The sequence below is a fragment of the Camelus bactrianus genome, chromosome 1 (assembly GCF_048773025.1).
Source record: "Camelus bactrianus isolate YW-2024 breed Bactrian camel chromosome 1, ASM4877302v1, whole genome shotgun sequence".
Classification (NCBI taxonomy): Eukaryota; Metazoa; Chordata; class Mammalia; order Artiodactyla; family Camelidae; genus Camelus; species Camelus bactrianus.
The window spans coordinates 3,673,648-3,699,042 of NC_133539.1; the positions used below are offsets into that span (position 1 = coordinate 3,673,648).

General features: G+C 51.3%; 1 long non-coding RNA gene and 1 other non-coding gene across 2 annotated transcripts; both read right to left on the reverse strand.

Annotated features, from left to right (window-relative positions):
- Window positions 1–7,399: 7,399 nt before the first annotated feature.
- On the reverse strand, window positions 7,400–7,475 carry TRNAG-GCC (transfer RNA glycine (anticodon GCC)). Its single transcript has one exon. It is a non-coding gene; the product is annotated as a tRNA-Gly (tRNA).
- A 10,090-nt stretch (window positions 7,476–17,565) lies between these two features.
- Window positions 17,566–23,387, reverse strand: LOC141574025 (uncharacterized). Its single transcript, XR_012500613.1, has 3 exons — window positions 19,693–23,387; window positions 18,714–18,844; window positions 17,566–18,236 (listed from the first exon to the last, which is right to left on the reverse strand). It is a non-coding gene; the product is annotated as an uncharacterized LOC141574025 (long non-coding RNA).
- Between the last annotated feature and the right edge of the window lie 2,008 nt (window positions 23,388–25,395).

Consider the following 25,395-nt stretch of genomic DNA (forward strand, 5'->3'; position numbering starts at 1 on the left):
TCAGTTTGTAGAACTTGGGGACTGTTTCCATTTGTACGGAAAAAAAAAGACAGCGACAGACACGATTCAGTGAACATTCAGGCTGCCTTGCTGGTGGCCCTGTGACCAACAGAAACACTAGCCGGCCTTCAGGCCGGGCAGGACACGGGAGCAGTGTGTTCCCTCTGATGCTATCTGACCGCCCCGATGGCCCCACGTGAGGTGGGCCGGTGGGGTTGTTGTTCCTCCTGGGGTTTCCAGGAAGATGCGGGCTTTCTCACAACCCTGTCTTCAAGCTCGGAGAAGCCCCTGGAACTCCTCCTGGCCCTTTTCTACAGCTCTTCCCCCCACCCCTTCCAGCGGCCCCCTAGGATGGGTTCTTTCCCTCTGCATCTTCATTACGTCTGCTGAAAAGACAGAGTCAATGGAGGTCTGCGCTTGCACCATTATAATATAACGCCCACCACAGTGGGGGCTCCCCCAGAGCAGCACCCCAACCATGAGCCTGGCCCTGCCCATGGGGAACACAAGTCCCTGCTCGGGAGGCTATGGGGGCATGGGGGGCTGTGGGGGCGGGGGGGCTGTGGGGACGGGGGGGGCTGTGGGGGCATGGGGGGGGCTGTGGGGGTGCGGGGGGGCTGTGGGGGCGGGGGGGCTGTGGGGGCATAGGGGGGCTGTGGGGGCGTGGGGGGGCTGTGGGGGCGGGGGGGCTGTGGGGGCATGGGGGGCTGTGGGGGCGGGGGGGCTGTGGGGGCGGGGGGGCTGTGGGGGCGCCGGGGGGGCTGGGGGGGACGGGGGGGCTGTGAGGGCTTTCACCTGGAGTCGGTCTCTGGATGCTCTTTGGAAGCAATGAAAATTGCAGGGGAGAGTGGATATACACCAAAAATTGACACAACATTGTAAACTGACTATACTTCAATTAGCAAACAAACAAATGAAGGGAAAATGGGTAAAAATCTCTTTTTCAGGCAGGTGTGTGAGGTCTGCCCCCAGCCCAGGCACTTCCCTGCCAGAAGATCATTCCTTCTGGGGTGAGGCATCACTTTCTGGGGTGAGGGTCATATCCTGGGAGTGAGCGAGGTCACAGGTGAGATGCTCACTGGACCCAGAACCAGGGGGCTCTGTGTCAGACGCCTGAGTCTGCATCTGACTTGTCACCCTTGTGTGACCTCAGCTAAGCTTGGGTTTCTGAAATCTGGAAATCCAGCTTGGATTTCTGTTCCACAACCAGAGGCAGCAGCAGCCAGTACCCAGCAGCCAGGTCTCAGCCACAGCCGGCACACTGGGCTGCGGGCTTCTTGTCTCTCGGGCGAGCAAGGTCTCCCAAACCAGTGACATGCTGGAGACCACTAGGGACCCAATGGGGCAGGTGCCTTTGGTTTGGACCATTTTCTACTTTGGGGGGTGGGCTGACACCTCTGCTAGATTCATATGCATTCATAGAAAACTGTTAGCGCTGCAGATGTTTCTGTCTGATGACAACAGTTGAATTCTGTGCTGTGGAGATGCTAAGAGTTTATCAACCGACAGATCATCATCCCAGGGAGAGTTTTATTGCATTGTGGGGCCCTGTGCAATCTGCCAGCATCACCCCAGCCGCCTTCTGTCACAGAACACAGTCTTCCGTTTCCTATGCACTCTTGGAACCAGCTGTACCGTCCCACTGGCGTCCTTATAATTGGGATCAGTATCACCGCCAGATGCTTACTTCTTAGGAGTCAGACTTTTGACTGTCAGACAGTTCTGCTTCCCCAAGGCATCCTCCTCTGCTCGCATTCTGTCCCAGCGGCCGCGCCTCCTCCATCTCCTCCGTGTGCCCCCACCCTCGTGTCAACTTCCACGTCCTCCCACCCACATTCACCCCTAGCGGATTCATCCAGTCTCAGAACTGGACCGATCTTGTTGAGACTCCAAAATTCCTCTCTCTCCAGAACGGACCCCTCCTACCAGTTCTCAACCTGTACACTTGCCCCCACATCTTGTGAGCATCCCAAATCTAATGAGTCGAAACTGAACTCCTGATCACCTGCTTCACCCCAACCTTGCTTCTTCCTCAACACAGCACATGGCAAATCCATCCTTCCAAATGTCCAAGCTGAGGAGAGGTGGAGGGTAACCAAACAGCCAAAATGTCACGGCTAAGAATAAGGCCCGCTGGTCTGCTCAGTCACCCCACGGCACCGGCCCCGCCTCTCTGCTGTTTGTTCTTTCTCAAACACCAGAAGCAGGATCCTACCTCGAGATCCTCCATCTCACTCACATCTCACACTCGCACGTGGGGAAATGCTGCTGGCTCCACTTCCCAAGCCAGAACCAGAACCAGAACCAGAACCCAAGATTGTCTTAGCATCTCCGCCACGCCACCCTGGTCCAGGTCACCCTCACTCTCTCACCTGTGTCATTGTGACAGCCCCCCACTCCGTCTCTTATGTGCCTTTGTCCTTTTGTAAAAGTGATTCTCTAACCAGCCCTCTGCTCTGAGCCCTCCAGTAGCTTCCTTCTTTTGACAAAGCTGTAGATCCATCGTTCTCAAATGGGAGTGAGCATTCAAAATCAAGTGGAGAGGCAGCGAGCCTGCAGATTCCTGAGACCCACCCGCAGATATTCGATGCCGTAGGTCTGGGTTGGGCCTGATAATCTGCATCTCTACAGAGTTCCCAGGTGATGCTGCTGCTCCTGGTCCTCGCCCTCTGTCATCCATTCTCCCGTGTGGTCCCCTGTGAACCACACCTCCCAGCATTCAAGCCTTGGCATGGTCCCCTCCTCTTAAATCTGGCTGGCCCTGTGACTCACTTGAGTCGATAGGATGCGGCAGACGTGGTTGTTGGTGGGTCTAAGCCTTGAGATTTGGCAGCCTCCACTTTTGCATGCCTGGTGCTCTGAGCCACGACGTAAGAAGGCCAGCTTCTCTGCCTGAGAGGTGAGTGGAGAGAACTAGAAAGTCCACAGAAGGGAGAGAGGCCTTAGGATCATGTGGAGAGAGAGGAGCCCAGCCATCCAGCAGCCCTGTTCTGGCCAGCCCCCAGCTGGCAGGCCAGCTAAATGCAGCCACAGCAGGGACCACTGGCAAGACCAGCAGAAGAGTCCCCAGGCTGAGCCCAGCCCAGACTGCAGACTCCTGAGACACCAGAATGGGAGTTGTTTGCAGCCATGACGTTCCGGGTGGTATGTCACCCTCTTCTCTCCTCTCATCTCAGCACTTGCTGCTGTTCCCTCCAGTCACTCCACTCCAAAAGCATTGGCCTTTATACTGCTTCTCAGACCCATTAGCACAATCCTGCTAATGGGTGGGAGGGCGGGTGTGTGGGTGGATGGATGGTTGAGTGGTGGGTGGATGGGTGGAAGGATGGATGGATGAATATGTGGTTGGTTGTGTGGGTGGATGGTTGATTGGTTCAGTGGGTAGATGGATGGATGAATGTGTGGATGGATAGTTGGGTGGGTGGGTAGATGGGTGGATAGATAGGTGAATAGATAAATGAATGGATGGGTGGTTGGTTTATTGAGTGGGTGGGTAGTTAGTTGGATGGGTGGATAGATGGATGGGTGGATGGATGGATGGACAACCTTTACTTCTCTAGCTTGAGGTTTAGATGATGTTCCCCAGGGCTTTGCCAGTTCTGTTTGCCTGGAGTCCCATAATTTTTGAGGCAGAATGCTTGTTGTAGAAAGTCTTAAGCTAGGAGGAAAGTGTGAGTAACTTATAAGTAAGACAAGAATGAGAAAGTGATTGTGGTGGGTGGAAAGGGGGAAGCACCCACGAGGGGGCAGACAGAAGACACTGAGAGGGAACAGAGACACTGGGTGAAGCGAACGGAGTCTGGCAGCTTTGAAGGTGTCCCCAGTTGCAGGTCCAATTACTTCTAATAACACCTTGGAGCTCACGGCGCCCTTCTTCTGAGAGCTCAAAGCCTTTTACTGGCATCATGAACCTGCATGACATTCCATTGAGGGAGATACTGTTACTACCATCACCACCGTTTAACAAGCAGGGCAGCCTGCAGAAGTGGGAGCGTTTGCCAAGGTCACGGGCAGCTCACAAAGGGTGGAGCCAGGCACGCAGGGAAATGTTCCCTCCGTCAGCAGCCACCTCCCGGCCAGGTGAGGAGCATGGCCTGCCTGACCCGGGCTCTCAGGGGGCGCCCAGCCGTGCACTGCTGGGGGTTAGTAAGTCACCGGGTGGAGCGACACACTGCGAGGTCACAGACGTTGCCAGCTTGGTTCCCAAGCAGAGGACGTCCCGACGTGGGGTTTGAGTGACTCCTTCTAAGTGACTCGATGTGTCAAGGCTAGACCCGGGACAGGGTGAGCCTCAGGGCCGGGAGGCCGGGGTTGTCCTTGGGCGGAAGAAAACACCGCAGCAAGCAACGCCTGCTGTGCCCCAGGAGACCGCTGCCCTGCCGGCCCGGCCCCCCAAAAAAAAAGACCCCAGTCCTTGTCTCACCCGGAAGATGAGTTTACAGTCGGGAGACGGTGCGTTGTGCAGCGAAAGGCTTATTTAGACAAGGAAAAGCACGCCTCCGGGAACGGCCGGGCTGGCCCCAGGGAGGCGGAGCCGCGGCTTGTGTCTCCGCTCTGCCTTGTGCCCCACGGAGAGGTGGCCTCGTGGTTCGGCGACGGCTCTTGTCCCTGGAGTGCTTGGTCATGTTTGCTCCCGTCTGCGCCCGTCCTCACCCGCGGTGTGCACGGACAGACCCACGGGGCGCCTACACCGCAGTGTTAATTATAATACAGGGAACACGGGGTCCTGTCCGGGTAAGTCCTTTCTGCTACCGCGCAGGCGTGGCTGTCGGGCTCTGACCGGGTTCTTGCTGGCAGCAGTTAGAGGTAAAGTCCCTTTATGCTGGAGGCAGGCGTAGCGCTGTCTTCCAGACCATCCTCCCTCTCCTCCACCTGTCTGCCTGGTGCCCCCACTTATCTAACTACCTAACACCACCCCCTGGGGCCTCCAGCCCCCTCGCTGCAGGCCTCGGCATCTCAGCTTGTCCCTCTGCTGTGCCGGGCGTCTCTCCCCCCAGCTTGCTCTTACACACCCCCCCTGCCCCAGGGCTTAACCGAGCTCCTGGGTGTCACCAGGCAGGGCTGAGGGGTCTATAGGTCAGGAGGCGGGCGGAGTGGCTGGCATCACTCAGGCCTGAGTCAAAGAGGTAAACTGTCATATAAACCAGTCCCCCCTCCGAAGGAAAACAGAAAACAAAAAACAAACCACAGACGCAATTCCCAGCGCCAGCCAAGCAGGCACCTGAAAGGGCAGGATTTTTGGCTTCATTACATCAGAAGTACCCTTTGTACCTTTATTGAAATGAGAAAAATGCGGCGCATTCTCGAGCTGCTCTGGCCTCCGGGGAGTCCTGTGGAGACTGGCAGGGGTGAGGCTGCTAATCACCCTTGCCTGGGGCAGGAGTCTTCCTCCTACAGGTTCCCAGGCTTCAGAGCGGGAGGGAGCAGCCCTGGTGGAGGGGTACGCCCTACCTGGAATGCAGGGCTGCTGAGAAATGGGCCTGAAAGCCAGAGAAGGAAGGTGGGGCGGGGGAATCGCACCGGCTGTACTGCGCTGGGGAAGCTGCTTGTGCCCTATGACTGCAGAAGACCCCCACCAAACAGGCTGTCAGCTTCCTTGGTAGCCAGAGGCTCCCTGGCCACAGGACTCTGGTCTTGAAAACCTTTGTAGCTTCAGAGGCAAGCATAACTCCAGGCACAGCAGCAGGGGCTCAACACTTTTCTATGAGATAGATGGATGGTGGATGATGAATGGATGATGGATGATGAATGAAGGATGAATGGATGGATGGATGAATGTTGAATGGTGGATGGGTGATGAATGGATAATGGACGATGTGAATGGATGGATGGATGAATGATGAATGGTGGATGGATGATGAATGGATAATGGATGATGGTGAATGGATGGATGGATGGATGGATGGACAAATGATGGATGAATGATGCATAGTGGATGGATGATGAGTGGATGATGGATAATGGATGATGAATGAGGAATGGATAGTGGATGGATGGCTAGATGAACAGATGGATGAATGGACAAATGAACAGGATTCTAGGACATAAGGAAGAGGTTTGGGAACCTGCCCACATCCCCAATGTAGCATGCTTAAAAAGGCCAAGCTTACATATGGGGTGTGTGGGGAGGAGCCCCCTATGCCCCACGCAAGCAGCCCAGCCAGACTCTTGGGCATCTCTCAGCCTTTGAGAGCCACGGGGCTCGGTCAGATGGCAGAGCAGGAAGGAGGAGTGAGCGAGGGAGAAAGCGGAAAGCTGAGAACTGGGGCAGCAGGGCCTCCCTGCTCCCCTGCCACTCGGCCCTGCTCTGCCCTTCCTCCCAAATCAGGCCAGCTGGCTCCAGCCAGGTTGGCGGTCCTCAGGAGAGTCTAACCTGGGGCCTGGCTCTGCCCTGTCATCAGGGGCTTCAGGTGGCCCAGTTACACCTGTCCTTTCACTAGCATCTTTCATCTGGCTGGGTCACAGTGGAGGGCTGTGATTACAGCCCCACCTTACAAGGGACGTGAAACTGGGGCACCCCTAATGTGCCCTTCATGCTGCGGCAGGACTTTGCTCGCAGGACTTTGCGAGCTGCCGGTGAAGTTCTCAGAGCTCCGGGGAGGGGGCACTATGTGCACGTTGCTGCTGGAGGAAGCCCCCCTCCCTGGTTGTTGGTTCTGTGTCCGGTGCCTGGGGGAGGAGGAGAAGGCTGAGAGGTAAAGGAGGAACTTGGTCGCCACTGTCCAGCTGGACCAGGCTCCCAGGCTCCTAGGCCCCGGCGACTGCAACACCTGGGAACATCGGGGCCAAGCCAGCACCCTGCACCTTCCTGCCAAGGCTCTGCTCCCCTGTCTGCCCTCATTTCCTCTCCCACCCGCTGGGCCTGAAAGTGTACCTCCTTTTGCAGGCAGAGGGGGTTTACCAGGAAGTGCATGAGCTTAAGCCCAGGGCCTTCATCTGAATGACCCCTAAGGGTATGCAGGGCTTCTGGGAGCTATAGAGTGTTGTAGTCTGAGAGGAGAGGCCAGAAGGCAATCTATATAGCCACTTCTGGTCAATTGCTTAAAAAGATTGCAGAAGAGAGACATCTGAATGTCCACAGCTCTTGCGATTTCTTGTCATTTGTTCATATTCTAAATATGAATTCACATTTATGCCTAATTTTGTGTGTACATCAGAATGTTAATTTTAGAAGATGTTTTATAAAGTCAGGGGACTTCTGTTTTACTTTTGCTATTAATATCTCTTTCAAGTATATATTATTCTAAAATTTACATCAAAGGAACTTGGTCCTTTTTATTTGATTATTTAAAAAATTTTAAGTAAATTTATTTTCTTCTACTCTTTTTTTTGGTGGGGGTGGGAGGTAATTAGTTCTATTTATTTATTTATTTATTTACTTATTTACTTATTTATTTAGTGGAGGGACTGGGAATTGAACCCAGGACCTTGTGCATGGCAAGCACACAATCTACCACTGAGCTGTACCCTCCTCCCACCACATCTAATTTTGATTTAATAATTTTGTGTTCTGTTCCTTAAAGAGGGCCCCCATATCATATAAACTTCAGTCCTGTAACACCTGGTTGTGGATCAGGGTGGGCATTAAGCCCCCTGACTGGTGTCCCTGGAAGAAAAGGGAATTTGGACAGAGACACCTGCCGAGTGAAGGTGGAGAAGGGACGGGAGCGATGTGTCGAGCCCAGAGCCCGGAGCCTGCTGGCAGCCCGGAAGCTGGGGGAGGAGGAAGGAACAGGTTTCCAGTCAGAAACCTACAGAAGGAAATGATCCCGCCCACACCTGGATTCCAGGGTTCCGGCTCCCGAATTGTGAGAGGACAGGAATTTCTGTTCCTGTAGGCGCCCGTTGTGTGGCGCTCTGTCACAGCGGCCCCAGGACACTGACACCTTACGGGAGGAAAGAAGGAGCTATGAAGATGGAGTAAAATTCTGGTTTTCAGGGGAAATGTTTTAGACCATCAGCAGTTCATGTGTGGCTATTGATCAGGTTGGTAATTTTGACTCTCAGATTGTGGTTGTGAACAGTGATCGTCGCGATTTTTGCTAATGATTGTGCAACAGTTTAAATCCCTGGGAAGGAGATGGCTGACACCACGTCAACACAGCCGTCAGCACCCCGCATCTTGGCTTCCTCAGGGGTGCTGGCTGATGGAAACCTTTTTTTTTTTTTCCTTTTTAATCATAGCTGCCTGAATTGCTCAGCATTTCTTAGACGGCCTCATAAAGCTCGTGATGGCTCTAGTCTTGTGCAGACCCCATGAGTCACTCCAGGGGTTTAGAGATGAATGAGGCCGAGCCGGCTTCCCAGGAAGATCAACCACCGGTCGTGGCTGGGCCTACGGGGCCGGGGCCGCCGGAGGGATGACTCACGTGGGCCCGGAGGCACGGCCACGTGGGTGGCTGGGAAAGCGCAGGACCTGAAGGCCGCGATCCGCCGTGTCCACATGTTTTGGGGGGGCGTTTCTTCATTTTGTTGTTTCTTTTTGTTATTGTATATAGTACAGACCACATAAGTGGAAGTGTCCCATTTATAGCTGTGTACATATGAGATACCTCTGTTTATATATATATATATATATATATATATATATATATATATATATATATATATATACGAGATAGCTCTAGTTATATTTATATATATACTATATATATACACGCACCTATATATACAGGACACCTCTCTTTATATGGTCTGTGCTATGCACTATATGCTATATGTGTGTGTGTGTGTGTGTGTATCGGTATATGTCCCCGCCTCTGTCTCTGTTTCTCTCTGTATATATATAGAGAGAGACACACACTATATACAGGGTACCATATCTTGCATATATTATAGATACAGTATACCGAGAAGGACTAAACCAGTGGTTTTCAGATTTTTAAAGCTGGAGAACTTTCTTTACTGTGAAACACGCAGAAGAACGTGCACAGACGGGAAGAGCACAGCGCCACGGAAGATCACGAGGTGGGGAAACCCCGCGGGACCCCCCCCCCCCAGCAGCCCTGCGGGAATCCGTCCCCAGCGCCTGGAGGACAAGAAACACCTGCTCAAAGAGAAAGCAAGCCTGCTACTTAGGGAGGTGTGCTTGGGCGGAAATTACCACCAGAAAGGTTACTCCTGCCAAGGTTCTGGTGGTGGAAAGGAGGACGGAGTGTGGGCAGGGATTGCTCAGGGTGGGGAGGGAGCACAGGCGCCAGGACCTTGTCACCCTCCCTGGAACCCCCCCGGGCCCCCACCCCTACCTGCCATTACGGCGGTGGCACCCTGCGTGTGTTCCGTGCACGCGCGCACCCAGGGTGCTCCCTCTGCAGTTAATGTCCCTCGGGGTCGTGAGCAGCTTGGAGCCAGTGTGAGCAGATGTGAACCTTCCGTCCAGGTCTTCCTGGGGGTTAAGTAGAGGCCGACGCTTCCCTCTCCCTTCCTTCCTCCCTCTCTCCCGCCCACCCTCCTGTTCACGTTTTCTCTCTCCCTTGCTTTCTCCAGCACCTTCCCTCCCCTCACACTGGGCACCCAGGCCAGCAGGGTGGTGAGGACCTGCCTGCTCTGGACGGGGCCAGGGAGCACCGTGCCCTCTGCCAAGCTGCACCCGGGAGGGCGAGGCTGCACCTGGTCTCGTGAATGCCCACAACAGTGCCCTTTCTCAGTGCCTCTGCCCTCCACCCCAGGGAAGGTCCACTTTATACCCAATTTCCAGCCCCGACTACCAAATCTTTTCCTCCCAGAAGGCGTATACTTGATGAAATTTGTAAGGAACAACCTGTGACCTCAGGCTCCACAAAGGGCTCATACTCTGCTTGGGGGGCTCTCATTTGGATGATCCCCTCTACTCCTCCAGACACTGCGAATCCTGCTCACCTTCTGGTAACCCACCTCTTCCAGGAAGCCTCCCTGGGTTGCCCTAACCCTGTGAACCCTTTGTCAACTGCTCCCATTGTCCTGGGATCTACATCTAGCTTCTCAGCCCCACCCTGCTTGCAAGAGAATAGGGGTGTAAATGCCGCAAGCTTTCTGGATGGTTTCTTGTTCTATTTCTCTCAAAGTTAAATGCGCCCCTATCCTCGGGCTGAGCAGTCCCATTTCTGGAATCTATTCTAGAGATGCTCCCCAAACTGCTTTAAGAAGGATGGACAAGAAAATTCATTATATAATTATATACATAATAAATAAACCTCAGCATATGCATTCAATGGAATATTCAGCAGCCATTAAAAAATTGAGGACGATATCCGTGGAACACAGGGAAGTGGGAAATACCATGTCTAGCACAGGACTATGTTCAGAAGAATCTCAGACTCCCCATGCGTGTGAGTGCTGTGTGCACAGGAGCAGACGGGGAGGACTCCACCAGCCACGTGGGTATGGCCCTCGGGCAGGTGAGCAGGCGGGTGGGGGAATCTTCCACTGTTTTCTTTATATCATCTGTCTTGTTCCAACTTGTTGCGTTAGGCAGCTCTCATAACTTAATTACTTTTAATTTTAGTCACCTTCATAATAAAAAAAATGAATAAAACAATATGTCAAAACATGTAGAACGTGCAAGACCGAGAGTAAACCCTAATGTAAATCATGGACTTCTTCGGTACTAATAATGTATCAAAATAAATTGGTTCATCAATTGTCACAAAGACACCAAGCTGGTAAGGATGTTTCTTGCAGGGGAACCTATGTGGGGGCAAGGGGCATATGGGCACTCTCTGGATAGCTGGATACATTTTTTTTCTGTAAACCTGAAACTGTTCTAAAAAATAAAGTTTGTTTCTTAAAGAGAGAGAGAAATAAACCAGTTAATGGAGACTTGGAGCAGAGCAGGGATTGGCAACTTCTTTTTCTGTAAAGGGCCAGATGGAGACTAGTTTTGGCTTTGAGATCCTGCAGTCTCTGTCGCAAATACTCAGACGTGCTGTCACCGTGCAGAAGCAGGGGCAGCTAATGAGCTCATGTAAGTGAGCGAGGATAACTGTATTCCAATAAAACTTTATTTACACAACAGGCAGAGTTGTCGTTTGGCAGTCCCTGGTGCAGAGGCATTGAACGAATCTGGGTGAGTTTCACATCCGATTGAGGGGAAAGCTGAGAAGTCACCCCCTCACCTTGGGCTGGCTGGCAAACCCAGGAAACAGTGGGTGCTTTTCCTTGGTATTGCATGTGGCTTTTTACCAGAATCAAAATGGATTTAATCAATAAATAACAAGGACCTACTGTATAGCACAGGGAACAACTATATTCAATATCATATAATAACCTATGATGAAAATGAATATGAAAAGGAATTTTCATATAACTGAGCCACTATGCTGTACACCAGAAACTAACAGCCTTGTAAAGCAAGTATACTTCAGTTAAAATACTTTTTAAAAAATGGATTTAAACAACTGATTTTGTATACGTTGTTTCGCACTGTCTGAGCCCAACAGAGCAGAAGGTCGCTGACAGCCGGAGTTTCAGGGAGAGCAGTGCTGATAATTTAACTGGAGGAATTGATTAGGAAAAGAATTGGCTGCCTCCGCGGGCAGAAGGCAGCCGGCGGCCTCTGACTATATTCCCTACGCCTCCGGGAGGATTTCTCCCGCAGAAGCAGCCTGAGGGTTTCCGGGGCCCAGCACAAGCCTGGCCGGGTCGCACTTACTTTCTCCAAGGAACTTGAAATGTTGTAGAGGCCAGCTAGGAGAGCTGTCGTTACCATTTCTAGAGGAAGATTAATGAGGGAAACTATGCGGAATCCTTTTGGCAACAGGGAGGTCGTGGGGCGGAAAGGAGGAACTTGGGCGCTGTGGCCCGCAGCCTCACCTCTGCGCGCTAGTCTGAGGCTGGGAGAACGCGGTCGGGCCCGGAGGCCGTGCCCGCCTTGCTGGGAGGGACGGCCGAGGCCCCTTGCTGCCCCTCCGCCACGTCTCGGCTCAGGCTGGGCTAGGTGGGCCCTACTCGGTACCTCGATAATCCTCCCCGAGACGCTAGTAATTGGGATTAACAAGCCCATCTTGCAGACATCTTGAAAACCTGACTTTTTTTCAAGAAAGCGTCACTTTAGAATCGCAGAAGAGTGGAGCACATCCGAACCACTGCTGGTCCACCCGACTGACCGCCGGGTGAGATTGCTGGGGTGGCTCGTATCACGTGCCTCAGTCCCGGGCTCGTGTGTGTGTGTGTGACTGTCAGGCTCGGGCTGGCAACGCTGGCGAATAACAACTTCAGGTAACACCGCGGGGCGCGGGCTTCATCAGAGTCCCTGGAGCGACGAGGGCGAAGTCTGAACGCCGGTCTCCTCCCTTCCCAGCCGTCCTCAAGCCCCGCGGCTGGGCTCTGCCTGTGTCCGCACGCGCGTGGCAGGAGCTGTGACATCCGCGCGCTTGCCGCCACTTAAGGGGAGGGCCTGACCCAGCTCCGCCGGCGCGAGGGCAGCCACGCCCGCTGAGCCGGGAGCAAGGCCAGAGGGAGCTTCCGGGGTCCCGGGTCAGGCCCCCGCGGAGGGAGAGCCGGCCTCGGTGGGCCAGACGCGGGTGGAAGGGGCGGGGAGCGGGCGCAGGGGAGGGTCAGCCCCTTGTCACCCGCCCAGTGGGGAGGGGCAGGATGGTGTCAGCCGCGTGGACCAATCAGCAGGTAAGACCTGGGTTCGAAGCCCCGCCCCCACCAGCCATTGGCTCCTGTGACTGAAGAGTGAGTAGTTACCTTCCTTACCTGATGCTCTAAGGCTTGGGGTCCTTATAAGCAAGACACCTGGCACATACTAGAGTCTTAATAACAGTTTCTAAAAGATTCCTCACGAAGCAACAGAGCCTCTTGATTTCGGCAACAATTTTTAAATCCTTTTTAAAAATAATCTGTTACAATGAGTCTGCTCCTGCCTGCCCTTTGCCTATGACCCCAAACCACAGCGCATGTCCCAGGAAGGGGTGGACAGAAGGTCCCCTGAGAATACAGAGACCAGCTGGTCCACCTCCCATCCTGCCTCCAGGGGAGAGTGTCCTCTCTTCACTTTCCCTGGGAAAAGCAAGTGCGAAGGACGCAGGAGGAGTTTTTGACTGAAAACATTCATACCGTTAACGCTGGCCGCCGCATGGCGCTTCTGCGCTGTGCCAGCTGTTTTCCATCACAGACACATCACTTCCTGCATCCATCACGTATCCACGTGCTCACTGTAGTAAAGTATCTTCCCAGGGGGTGGAGGGAGGGGCCCGTCCTGCTTATTCACGACTGTAACACCGGCCCCTAGAACAATGCTGGACACTTGCCTGCACTATTAAAAAAAATAGTTACTGTGCTTTCTTACTACATGAAGTAGAAAGTTAAATCTCCCATAATTCCATACCTTGCCACCCCCACCCAAATTAACCATTAAAAAAAATTGAGGTATAGTTAACATAATATTGTATTAGCTTCAGGTGCACAACATAGTAATTCTATATTTTTATAAAATATATTCCATACAAAATTATTATAAAATACTGACTATATTCCCTATGCTGTACATTATATCCTTGTAACAATGTACTTATTTTATACCTAGTAGTTTGTACCTCTTAATCCCCACCATCTATTTTGCCTTTCCCCACTTCCTTCTCCCCACTGGCAACCACAACTTTGTTCTCTGTATCCGTGAGCCTGTTTCTGTTTTGTTATATATATCCATTTGTTTTATTTTTCAGACTCCATTTATAAGTGAAAACATACAGTATTTGTCTTTCTCTGACTTATTTCACTAAGCATAATATCCTCCCAGATCCATCTATGTCACAAATGACAAACATTCATTCTTTTTTATGGCCGAGTAGTATTCCACTGAATGTATATATACCACATCTTCTTTATCCACTCATCTGTTGATGGATACTTGGGTTGTTTCCATATTTTGGTTACTGTAAATAATGCTGCTGTGAACATTGGGGTGCATGTATATTTTTGAAGTAGTATTTTTGTCTTCTTCAGATAAATACCCAGAGTGGAATTGCTAGATAATATGGTAGTTCTGTTTTTTTAATTTTTTGAGAAACCACCATACTATTTTCAATAGTAACTTCACCAATTTACATTCCCACCAACGGTATACCAGGGTTCGCTTTTCTCCACATCCTAGCCAACGTTTGTTTGTGGTCTTTTTGATGATAGCCATTCAGCATTCAGAGAGGTGTGAGGTAATAGCTCACTGTGGTTTTCATTTGCATTTCCCTGATGATTAGGGATGTTGAATGTCTTTTCACATCCCTGTTGGCCAACAGTATGTCTTTTTTGGAAAAACGTCTGTTCAGGTCTTCTTCCCATTTTAAAATCAGGTTGTTTGTTTTTTAGGTGTTGAATTGTATGAGCTGTTTATACATTTTGGATATTAACCTCTTATTGGTCACATCATTTGCAATTTTTTTCTCCCATTCTGCAGGTTGTCTTTTTGCTTTGTTGATGGTTGCCTTGCTGTGCAAAAACTTTTAAGTTTAATTAGATCCCATTTGTTTATTTCTATTGCCTGGGTAGACTGCCCTAGGAGAACTTTTATAAGATTTATATCATAAAATGTCTTACCTATGTTTTCTTCTAGGAGGTTTACAGAGTCTCGTCTTATGCCATTTGTGTATTTTTGTTTTTATTTCCTTTGCTTTAGGAGACAGATCCAAAAAAATATTGCTATGATGTATGTCAAAGAGTGTTCTGCCTATGTTTTCTTCTAGGAGTTTTATGGTTTATGTTCTTACATTTAGGTCTTTAATCCATTTGGAGTTTATTTTTGTATATGGTGTTAGAGAATGTTCCAATTTCATTCTTTTACATGTAGCTGACCAGTTTTTCCAGCACCGCATATTGAAGGGACTGTCTTTTCCCCATTGTATGTTATTGCCTCCTTTGTTGTAGATTAGCTGGCCATATGTGTATGGGTTTATTTCTGGGCTCTCTATTCTGTTCCATTGATCTATGTGTCTTTTTGTGCTAGTACCATACTGTTTTGATTATTGTAGCTTTGTGGTATAGTCTGAAGCCAAGAAACATAATTTCTCCAACTCTATTGTGCTCTAAGATGAGGAATAAGACAAGAATGCTCACTCTCACCACTTCTATTTAACACAGACTTGGAAGTCCTAACTACAACAACCAGACAAGAAAAAGAAATAAAAGATATCCAGATTGGAAGGGAAGAAGTAAAACTGTTACCTCCTCTAAGGTAAATCTGTTCTATTTGCCTTAGTAAGAAAAAGAAATTTAATATCAGGAACAAAGGATGGACAAGTACATTCAAGTTACGCCACCTGCAGGAGCTGCTGAGCCCTCTGTCAGGTGCACTGTGGGGGCAGGAGTCCCTTTACCTTCCCACAGAAACGTCTCTAGATTTATAAACTTCCTGGAAGTATTTACTTCTGCTTTCTAATATACTACTTTTCAGACTGCAATGCTTATCTTTGTAACATTTTCCAGAATATCCAGAGTTTAATGAGAGGATATTTTAAAAATGGATAGTGCAAAGTTTTGTTCTAATCTTTTTATTAGAAGTGGTACAACCTTCTTTTCTTAATTGTTTTTATATTTTTGTATTTATAAAAATATTTTGTACATATCTAGTAGCCTATTTATTTAACATATGTGCATCTGCTATTTAAATAGAACCTAGAGTAATACTTGACTTTCAACAAATATATACGGAAAGAAAGAATAACTTTTTGATGACTTTGGCAGACCCCAGTGGCTGGCAAATCAAATTTCCATTCCCCTCCACATCATATGTCATCAGGGAAATGCAAATTAAAACAACAATGATGTACCACTACACACCTATTAGAATGGCCAAAATCCGGAACTGACAACATCAAATGCCAATGAGGATGTGGAGCACCAGGAACTCTCATTTACTGCTGACAGGAGTGCAAAATGGTGCAGCCACTTTGCAAGACAGTTTGTCAGTTTCTTACAAAACTAAACATCCTCTTCCCCTATCATCAAGCAATTATGCTCCTTGATATATACCCAAAGGAGCTGAAAACTTATGCCTTCATGAAAACCTACACATGGATATTTATATTCATAATTGCATCTTTATTCATAATTACCAAAACTTGGAAGCAACCAAGATGTCCTTCAGTAGGTGAACAGATAAACTGTGGTACATCCAGACAATGGAACATCACTCAGCACTAAAAGGAAATGAGTCATGAAACATACCAAGGAACTTTAAATGCTTAATATTACTAAGCGGAAAAAGCCAATTTGAAAAGACTGCATACTGTATGATTCCAACCGTATGACATCCTGAAAAAGACAGAATTTTGGAGACAGTAAAAAAATCAGTGGTTGTTGGAGGCTGGGTGAGATGAACAGGCAAAGCACAGAGGAGCTTTGGGGCCGTGAAATCCCGTATATGACACCTTAATGGGAGACACATCATGGTATGTTTGTCCAAGCCCACAGGATGTAAGACACCAAAAGTGAACCCTAATGTAAACTATGGACTCTGGTGAGATTATAAGGTACCAGGGTAGGTCAATCCTTGGTTATAAATGTACTAGGCTGGTGAGTGATGCTGATAGCGGGGGAAGATGTGCAAAAGTGGCGGCAAGGGGTCTACGGGAAATTTCTGTACCTTCCTCTCAATGTTACTGCAAACCTAAAACTGCTCTAAAAACATGATTTTTTTTTAATTGCCATTCTCAAGGATGTTCTCTCGCTCCCATCTACCAACTACAGAGGCTAGAAAGTCTCACTCTTCAAGTCTTCACTCTTCATGTGTTTTCTGAGTGAGGCTTGGAGTCTCCATCCAACCAGAGCCTCAGAGTTGTCCATTCTCCATCCCAGCATGAAGCGCAGCCCCGCGGTGCAGGAGGGATTCAGGGTTAACTTGTAGGATGGGTTAATGAATGGATGGCTGGTGGGCATGCGCTGATTTAAATAAGTGATGAGGAGAGGGGGTGAAGGGAGCATCCACTCCCTGAACTCAGGGAAATGCATGCAATCTCTCAGAGCCTAAGGACCAGAAAGTGGAAGGCAGTTTGCACCCTGACCTCTGGATCCTCCTCTTTTCAGATTGGCACTCCCAGGGCACCTCTGGCTGTCCTCAGCCCCCTCCAGGGAGCCCTGCAGGGGAGGGCGCAGGGGAGGGCGCGAGGCAGAGGTGAGGCTTGGAGGGGGATGTCCGGGCTTGTTCCTAGGCCCGAGGAGCGAGCAGCGAGCTTCCCACAGGATCCAGATCAAAGCCCGTCCAGGTCCTAAAGCTAAAGTTGCTGGAGGCGGACACATATCCCTGCCTGTCTTGGCAGCGAGAGGCAGGAAAGGAATCTGGGAGGTGCTGCCTTTCTTACCAGGAGGACACGTTCTGAACCCACTGCACGATGCCCTTTACGAGCCGAGGCCCACCCGGGATGGAGGGCCTGGGGGTGCTGGGGCTGTGGGTCAGCTGTGTGTGTGTGTGGGAGGGGGTGCAGATCAGTAAGACAGACACCCCTCAAGTGAGCAGGCCCCAGAGAGCTCAGCCTGAAACCCTTGCATTGTTCGTGATCAGCCACCCTCAGCAGCTACAGGGAGACTGGGACTCGAGCAACGGAATTCAGGCATTTAGCAGGGACCAGTCTGGCTAAAAGATAAAAGAAAAAATTTAATTGTATTGCCTCTTTAATTGTTGCAGTCCACAAGACAAGGGTAGAGACCCTCTGCCTCACCTTCCCCAATACAGGGCAGGTGTTTGCAAAGGGATGAGGTGGGCTTCGAAATTTCTTCTGCCCACCCTGAAATCCTCTGGGCCTGGGGAGGGGCAGTCACTGGTGACTTGTGCTGGACAATCAAGGTGTAGGTACACCCGCCAAGGCAAGGGATAGGGTGCCCTCACCTGGGGGCTGCAGCTCTGAAGCCAGGTGTCTGTCCTGCTCAGGCTTAGCCAGGTTCCAGCAAACAGGAATCACAGAGAGATGCCACCCTCCCTGTTTGAGGTGAATGGCCATTGGTGCGTCTTCCTGGTAGAGAATGTACTGGTCCACGCAGGGCACCTGTGCGCTGGAACGCCAGCTGCCGGCTGCACTCCTGCTCCCGAGGGGTTGACGCTTGGTGACACACTGAGGGGCTCCCTCTCTGGCCTGTGGACTGTTGCACCTCCACCTTCCACCGAGACCCCCAAACCCCTTTTCTACAGGATCCAGATGTGCCTCTACTGGCCGAGGCTGGTGCACCCCATCTGCGGCTGACAGCTTCACGAGGGAGCGTGCCATCTTTGACCATCCAGCAGTGCTTGCACGAGGATACAGGCATTTCATTACAATCTCCCTTCTCTTCTAAAAATTAGAAGCAGTGGAAAAATCCAGGTGATACAAAACACAGTTCAATAAACCACAATGTCTTTTAGATTTAACCCATTTAAGGCCAAACTGGGAATCCGTAGGCTGAAGGAAGCCGGTCTCCAACCCCCTACAGGAGGCTCCGTGGGCCTCTGAGTTGACACTCTTGGGAAGAGAAAGTCAGAATGAAAGAAGGGAAAGATGCTGGACTGTGCCTGAGAGAATTGTAGCCACAAGGTAAGCAGGAATTTGATCATTTTTTTAACTCTCTTGACCTAGAGCTGGACATGTGCAACTTTGTGGCCAAGGGGGACATTCCGTGCAGGTGTGGGGTGTCCACAGCCCTGGGGCTGCCCACCAACCCCGCAGGGAAACGCCAGGAAGGGAAGGAAGCCGTCTTCCAAGGCAGGCGTTTCCAGCTCTGACATGACAACTGAAAAGTACACAAGCAAACGTAAGTAAACGTAAAACGACCTCAGAGGAGTTTCTGGAACGTCCCAGAGGAAGCCTGTCCTGGCAGACGAGACGGGAGCCATCATGGGCCTTAGCATCTTAACCCACAGGCCAGCTTCTGATGACGTGGAAGGACTCCTAGGACTCCAGTCCTTGAAGAAGTGCAAACACAGTTTATTCATGTATAATCTCAGATTTATCGCACACCTCCTCCCCCTAAAGCGTGAGCCTCGTTCTGGTTGTTTCTCCCCACTCCTGGCCTATCTCTCCTCCTTAACTTTCTAATAACCCCTCACGAGGTATTAATACAGTCAGTGTCTTTCCATGAACATGTCTTAGTGCATTCCTACTATTTGACCTTGGCTCTGACCTTGACAGAGACTCAGTCCTCCTTAGAAAACGAATTTAAATAATCTCAAGTCTTTGGGATCCCTTCCCACCATCACAGTGGCCTCTGTAAAAAGCAGCAACAAAAGTCCCCAAGCACTGCCCGAACTTTCTTAGTAAAGGATTATGGCGACAGATATGGACCTTATACTTAACTGGTTGACCCTGTCAACCAGTCCTCTCGTTAGGGGCAGAGCCCAGGGCGCGCAGGCGTGTGCCGCACTGCCCCCTGCTGGCCGGAGCGCGCCAGGCCGCCCCCATCGCTCTGTAGCTGCTCTGCCTTCTGCTAGCCGGAGAGGCTCGGAGCCTAAATCTCCGACAGCTAAAGGAAATGTCTTTTACTCATAAGAGGCTAGATTATAATCCCAGAGGGCTCTTCAACACCTCCCCCGCTCCCAGCTCCAGGCCTTCTGGGCAGCGAGTGAGCAGCGCAGGCTGCAACCAAAACTGGCCAAAAACTCAGCAGCGCCCCCTGCTGTCGATCAACGGGCATCTGAGACCACCTGCCACGCACGTGCACAGCCCTGTGCTTGTCCGGGTGGGGTCCCGGAACGGCGGGATCCAGCCCGGGTCCTTCCAGGACTCACAAAGGACTCCACGACCTTCCACTCACCGAGCGCAGCATGCAGACCTGCTTCTGCTGGTTGAGGATTAATGAGCGGAGTCCATGCTTTTCCCCCAGGTCGTCCATCAAATGTTTCGTGGACCACGAAGGCCACCCTCCATGAAATGGGGCGAGCGGAGAAGGAATGGAAAGAGAAGAAAAGTGGGATTCCGGTTCTTGGCTGGGGTGACGGCCCCCCACCTTGCAGGCCGTCATAACCACAGACATTCGTGAGTTACCTCTCCTCATGGGCCCAGTCTAGACCCTGTGCCCCAAGTGAACACGCGAAACCCCTGGGAGCCTTCTCCCAGGCTCTGCAAGCTGAAATCGCTCTTCTGGGGGGCCTGGGAGGGGCCAAGGTGAGCTCCCCCCACCTCAGGCAGGCAGGTGGGGACACCTGAGCCCCTGCCCCGCAGCTCTGTCTGGTGGGATCCTAACGCCGGTCCCGGAAGGGGGCCGCCCGGTAATGCTGGGCTTTCTGGTAGCTGCATTGAAACCAGTTAACAGTTAAAACAGCCTGTTAAAAGCAATTGTATCAATATGTTTTCTTTAACTCCATATATCCAAAATATTATCCTTTCAACATGTAATGAGATAAACGTTAAGGACGAGACATTTCACATTCTTTGCACCGTCTTTGGAGGTCTGCATGCATCTTACACCGAGTCTGTGAGACCAGCCGCGTCCGGACTGCCTGGGTCCACAGCACTGGTCCAGGCCACGTTTTCTCTTCCTGATCTGGGAACAGCCGCTCAGCCAGGAAGGAGCCAGCATCCAGAAACACAGTTCTGGGTGGGAAAAGCTGCAGTGTTCCCAGTCATGTCCCTCTCCCCAAATCCACCTTCCATGCCAGTGCCTTCAGCTCGACTGTGCTGAAAAAAGAAATAAGTGACTTTCCTTGGGCTGTGAATTTAACCCCGGTCTGCAAGGAATTCGGGTGTCCCCGTCTCTCACCCGGAGGACAGCATGCCACAGCGCAGAGCAGCGCCGGGCCCTGGTGTGGCGTGGCTCTTCTTTGACAAACCTGTAAGTACTAAATGAGAGAAAGTGTCCGTGTACAGGAGTTCCGCCTGGAAAAGTCCTCCGCGTTGCCTGTCTCCTCCAAGGCATCTCAGAACTGGTGACAGCTGGTGTGACTCCCACCACCCCCCCCCCGCAGGGAGCTTTGGAGCAGTGTGCAGCGGGCCCCAGCTCCACGGGGCCCGGCGCCTCTTCTCCCCGAGCGCCTCTGTCTAGCGCCAGGGGACACAGGATGAGGGACGCTCGACCAGTTCTCCAGATACGCAGACCACTAACGCTTTATGATCCCAGGGGCTTTGTCCTGGGGGGAGAGGATTTGAATTAGAATCAGAAGGCCCAGGTGTCAGCCTCCCAGGGCGGCCACAGCAAGTGGCCACAAACTCTGTGACTACAGGGGTCTGTTCTCTTCACCACTCTGGAGACCAGAATTCTAAAAGCAGGGTGCGGGCAAGGTTGGTTCCTTCGGAGGCTTCAGGGGAGAATCTGACCCAGGCCTCTCCCGGTGTCTGGCGGCTGCCGGCAAGCCCTAGACTGTCCCCGCACCACTCCAGTCTCTGCCCTCAGCTTCACGTCACTGCCTGTCTCTGTGTCGGCTCCTCTTCTACTAAGGACAGCAGGTGTTGGATGTCCGGCCCCTCTGGGTAATCAGGATGGTCTCACTTCCAGGTCCTTAACCAATTACATCTGCAAAGACTCTATTTCCAAATGAGGTTCTGGGGGGACACCATTCAACCCACTGTACCACTGAATACCTATATTCAAGAAAAGTGAATGGGACGAGCATTTTGCTGTTCACACAACCTGATTCTAGCCTGTTTCCTTGGACCCTGGAGCAACGAGGGTGCTTGTCCTGGCCTCTCTAGCTTGGCCCGAGCCACCATTCCCCCGCATGGATGGATCTCTGTGGACACCCATGATGACCCTAGCCTGACGCCTTGTCTGCTGAACAGATGTTCGAGAGGCTCTGCCCAGTGATTTTATCAACATCACCAAGTTCAAGTTCTGCAGAATGGTGAGACAAGCATTGACAAAGCAGGGTGTGGAGGGCCAGATGTGAACGGAGGGGCTGGCGTGATTTTAGTTGCTTTTCTCCTCCCTTGTGGCAGCCGTCAGAGTTTGCATTCATCACGGCTCTGTGGCACGAGCATTGGATCTCACTCCTGGGAAGTCTACGAATGGGTTGGTTTGAGTCATGTGCTCAACAGTGTCATTGAAAACCTGCTTACCCTGTGTCTCTCAGCTCTATCCTAATGGGTCTCCCTCATGGTGACAAAAAGGCTGCAGTGATTCCAAGCATCATGTCTTCAGCATCCAGGAGAAAGAGAAAACAGGCTGGTTTCCAGAATGTCTCTTGGAAGAGCAAAGAGCCTTGTGTTCCTGAGCTCCCGTGAGGACACGTGTGCCCCATGACTCAATGGCTGGAGGCAGGATGCAGGCTCTTTTCTGAACCCAAATCACACTGACAACCTTGGACCAAAGTCACTCTGACTGATCCCTGGGCTGAGAGGATGAACCCACTCATTAGGTTCAAACAATGGAAACCATTTCTGCAGCTTGAGTAGGTCCACCCAGATCCACCCAAATGCTCAGAAATGCAGGAAATGATTTCCACTTGAGGGTGTTCATTTGCATTTCTTTTTCATTGCAAACAATTGAAAATAACTGAAATAAAATCACTTAGCTATTTGATGGCATATTACATAATCTTCTCAACAAATAATACAGGAAAATGTTTCAAAGGAAAACTACACAGTATGAACTTAGCTCGAAGCCTACACACCTGGGGCAAAAACCTGGAAGGGCGCACACCAGCAAGTGTGCTCTCCCTAGGACTAGGGCTAGTGCTTTCTTCTTGATGATTTTTATATTGTCCATATTTATTCACAGGCGTGTATTTTGTGTACGTCTGTACGTACTGTTTCCTGTAACCAAGCACCACAAACTGAGTGGCTCCAACAACAGAAGTTTATTGTCTCATGGTTCTTTCTGGAGGCCAGATATCTGAGATGGAAGTGTGTGCAGGGCTGGTTCTGAGGGCTCTGGGGGAGAATCTGTTCCAGGCCCCCCAGCTTCTGGGGCTTTGTGAACGATCTGGGGTTCCCTGGCTTGTAGGTGCATCACACCAGTCACTGCCTTCATCTTTGCAGGGCGTCTCCCTGGGTGCCTGTCTGTGCCCAAATTTCCCCTTTTATAAGGACACCAGTCATACTGGGTTGGGGGCCACCTTACTCCAGTCTGACCTCATCTTAGCTAAGTACACCTGCAGTGACCCTGTGTCCAAATAAGGTCCCGTTGTGAGGGGCTGAGGGTCAGACTTGAATATATGAATGTTGAGGGGACACAATTCAGCCCATGACTATCCGCATATATATGTTTATACACACACACATACACACACACACAGACACACACACACAGACACATACACACACATAAACACACACATACACACACACAAATACACACACATAAACACACACATACACACACAAACACACACACAGACACATACACACACATACACACAAACACAACACAAACACACACTCAAACACACACATACACACAAACACACACAAACACACACATACACACAAACACACACAAACACACACAGACACATACACACACATACACACACATAAACACACACACACAGACACATACACACACATACACACAAACACAACACACACACACAGACACATACATAAACACACACATACACACAAACACACACACAGACACATACACACACATACACACAAACACAACACAAACACACACACAGACACATACACACACATACACACACATAAACACACACACACACACACACACACACACAATTTCTAAGCTCTGAGAGCAGAGTGGTGTCCGCGGTGGGAATTTATAGCCGGCTGGTGAGTGGGGCTAGGATAGGGGACTGGAGGGAGAAGCCTCAGCGACTGTGAGGGCTGGAAACACAGGCCCATCTCCCAGGAACCCCTAAGGCAGGTAAGGGGGCCGTGTCCTCGCTCAGCTCCCCGGGCGCCCAAGAAGCTGCCTGGGACACTTGGGAACTTTGCAGGTGTTTGCAGTCCCTGTGCGGCTAGTGCGGTAATTAGGATGGAAACCGTATCAAGCTTTCTCAGATAACAAGCCCGAGTGGGCAGCTTAGAGTAGCTGGACGGTGACACTGGATTCTGGAGACGCTGTGTGTTGACAGAGCTGAAAACTGCCTGTAGGGCGGGACCGGGGAGGTGGGGCAGGGGTCGGGGGCGCTTCCCAGGCCATCGGGTGCTCCCCAGACTGCGCCCCCAGCGGAGGAGCGTGGAAGGACACCCGCCCGGAGTCCCCCTGGCCTGGTTGGCTCCGCCCCCTACTCCCACATCCCCTTCCTGCGTCCCTCCCACCCTGCCGCCCAGACCTGCATGCACAGCCCCGCCGGCGATTCCGGCCCACCTGCATCCCTGCTTGCCCTTTTTGGTTCAGTCTTTGGTGCCAGCCTGCTTTCCTCCGGCCTCTGTGTCAGAACCTGAATAAATGTATGTGTTTAGTCATTGTCATCTCACTCCCCATCACTAACCACGGCACAGGAGCTCTGGGGCCAAGGAGAAGATGCTGCCTCGGGGACAAACGGTGGGGACAGTGGGAAGACGCAGGGACGATGGAAGTGAATTAACCCCTCGCCCTTGTTGAATCACTCCTCGCTGAGTCTTCAGTCTGCTCGCCTGACCTTCAGTGTGCCCCCACCAGAACCAGCCCCCGTGCTAACCAGGGGCTCCAGGTGCATGACCACAGTTCCTACCCGCAGAGAGGCTGCCGTCCAGGGGAGAACACATATGCATGAACGATGATTGACGCGACAGTGTGGGACATGCTAGCATGAGGGCGGGCTCCTTCCACAACAAAGGGGCTTCCCAGAAGGCTGCTTGGAGGAGGCAACATATAAATAAATGGAGGTTTCCAGGCTTTGAGAGCAGACTAAAGGGGGTGGGTGGGCACGGATTGCAAGGTGGCATCATTCTGACTGGACAGGGCTTCCCTTGAGAGAGTGGCAGGAGGTGGGGTCTGGGCCAGGCTACTCAGTGACCACGGTCAGGATCACAGTCAGCGCTGGCTGGGGATAAGTGGGGAGGCAGGGCCATGCTCGCTCCAAAGGCTCAGAGAAGAGTGCTTCCTGGCCTTTGTCCCAGCAGCTGGCATGCTGACAGCCCTGGGCTGTGGCCGCACGGTTCCTGTCCACAAGTGTGGCTTGTCCGTGTCTGCGTCTCTCTTCTCCTAGGACACCAGACTCAGGAACCACCCCTCTCCCCACTCCGGTCTGACCTCATGTCACCTCGGTTACATCTGCAAAGACCCTATTTCCATATAAGATCACACCCACAGGCACGGTGTGGGAGCGGGCAGGACTTGGACATTGCTTTTGGGGGGGCACAGTTAAACCCACAGACCGCACACAGCGAGGCAAGCACACATCAGCTTCGCCCCCTCAGGACATCTGGAGCTTTGTGCAAAAACAAGAAACTTTCCCCAGGGAACAGGGAGTGGTGAGAACCCAGCCACCGCCCCTGGGGGAAGAGTTGTGAAACCTCAAGAATGTAGAGCCCCAAACTTCCTTAACTTGAGACAGCGAGAACTCTCGAATCAAAAGCACCCGGGGAGTAACGCCCCGAGCTAGTGGTGTCTTCGGTATCTCCTGTCAGGCTT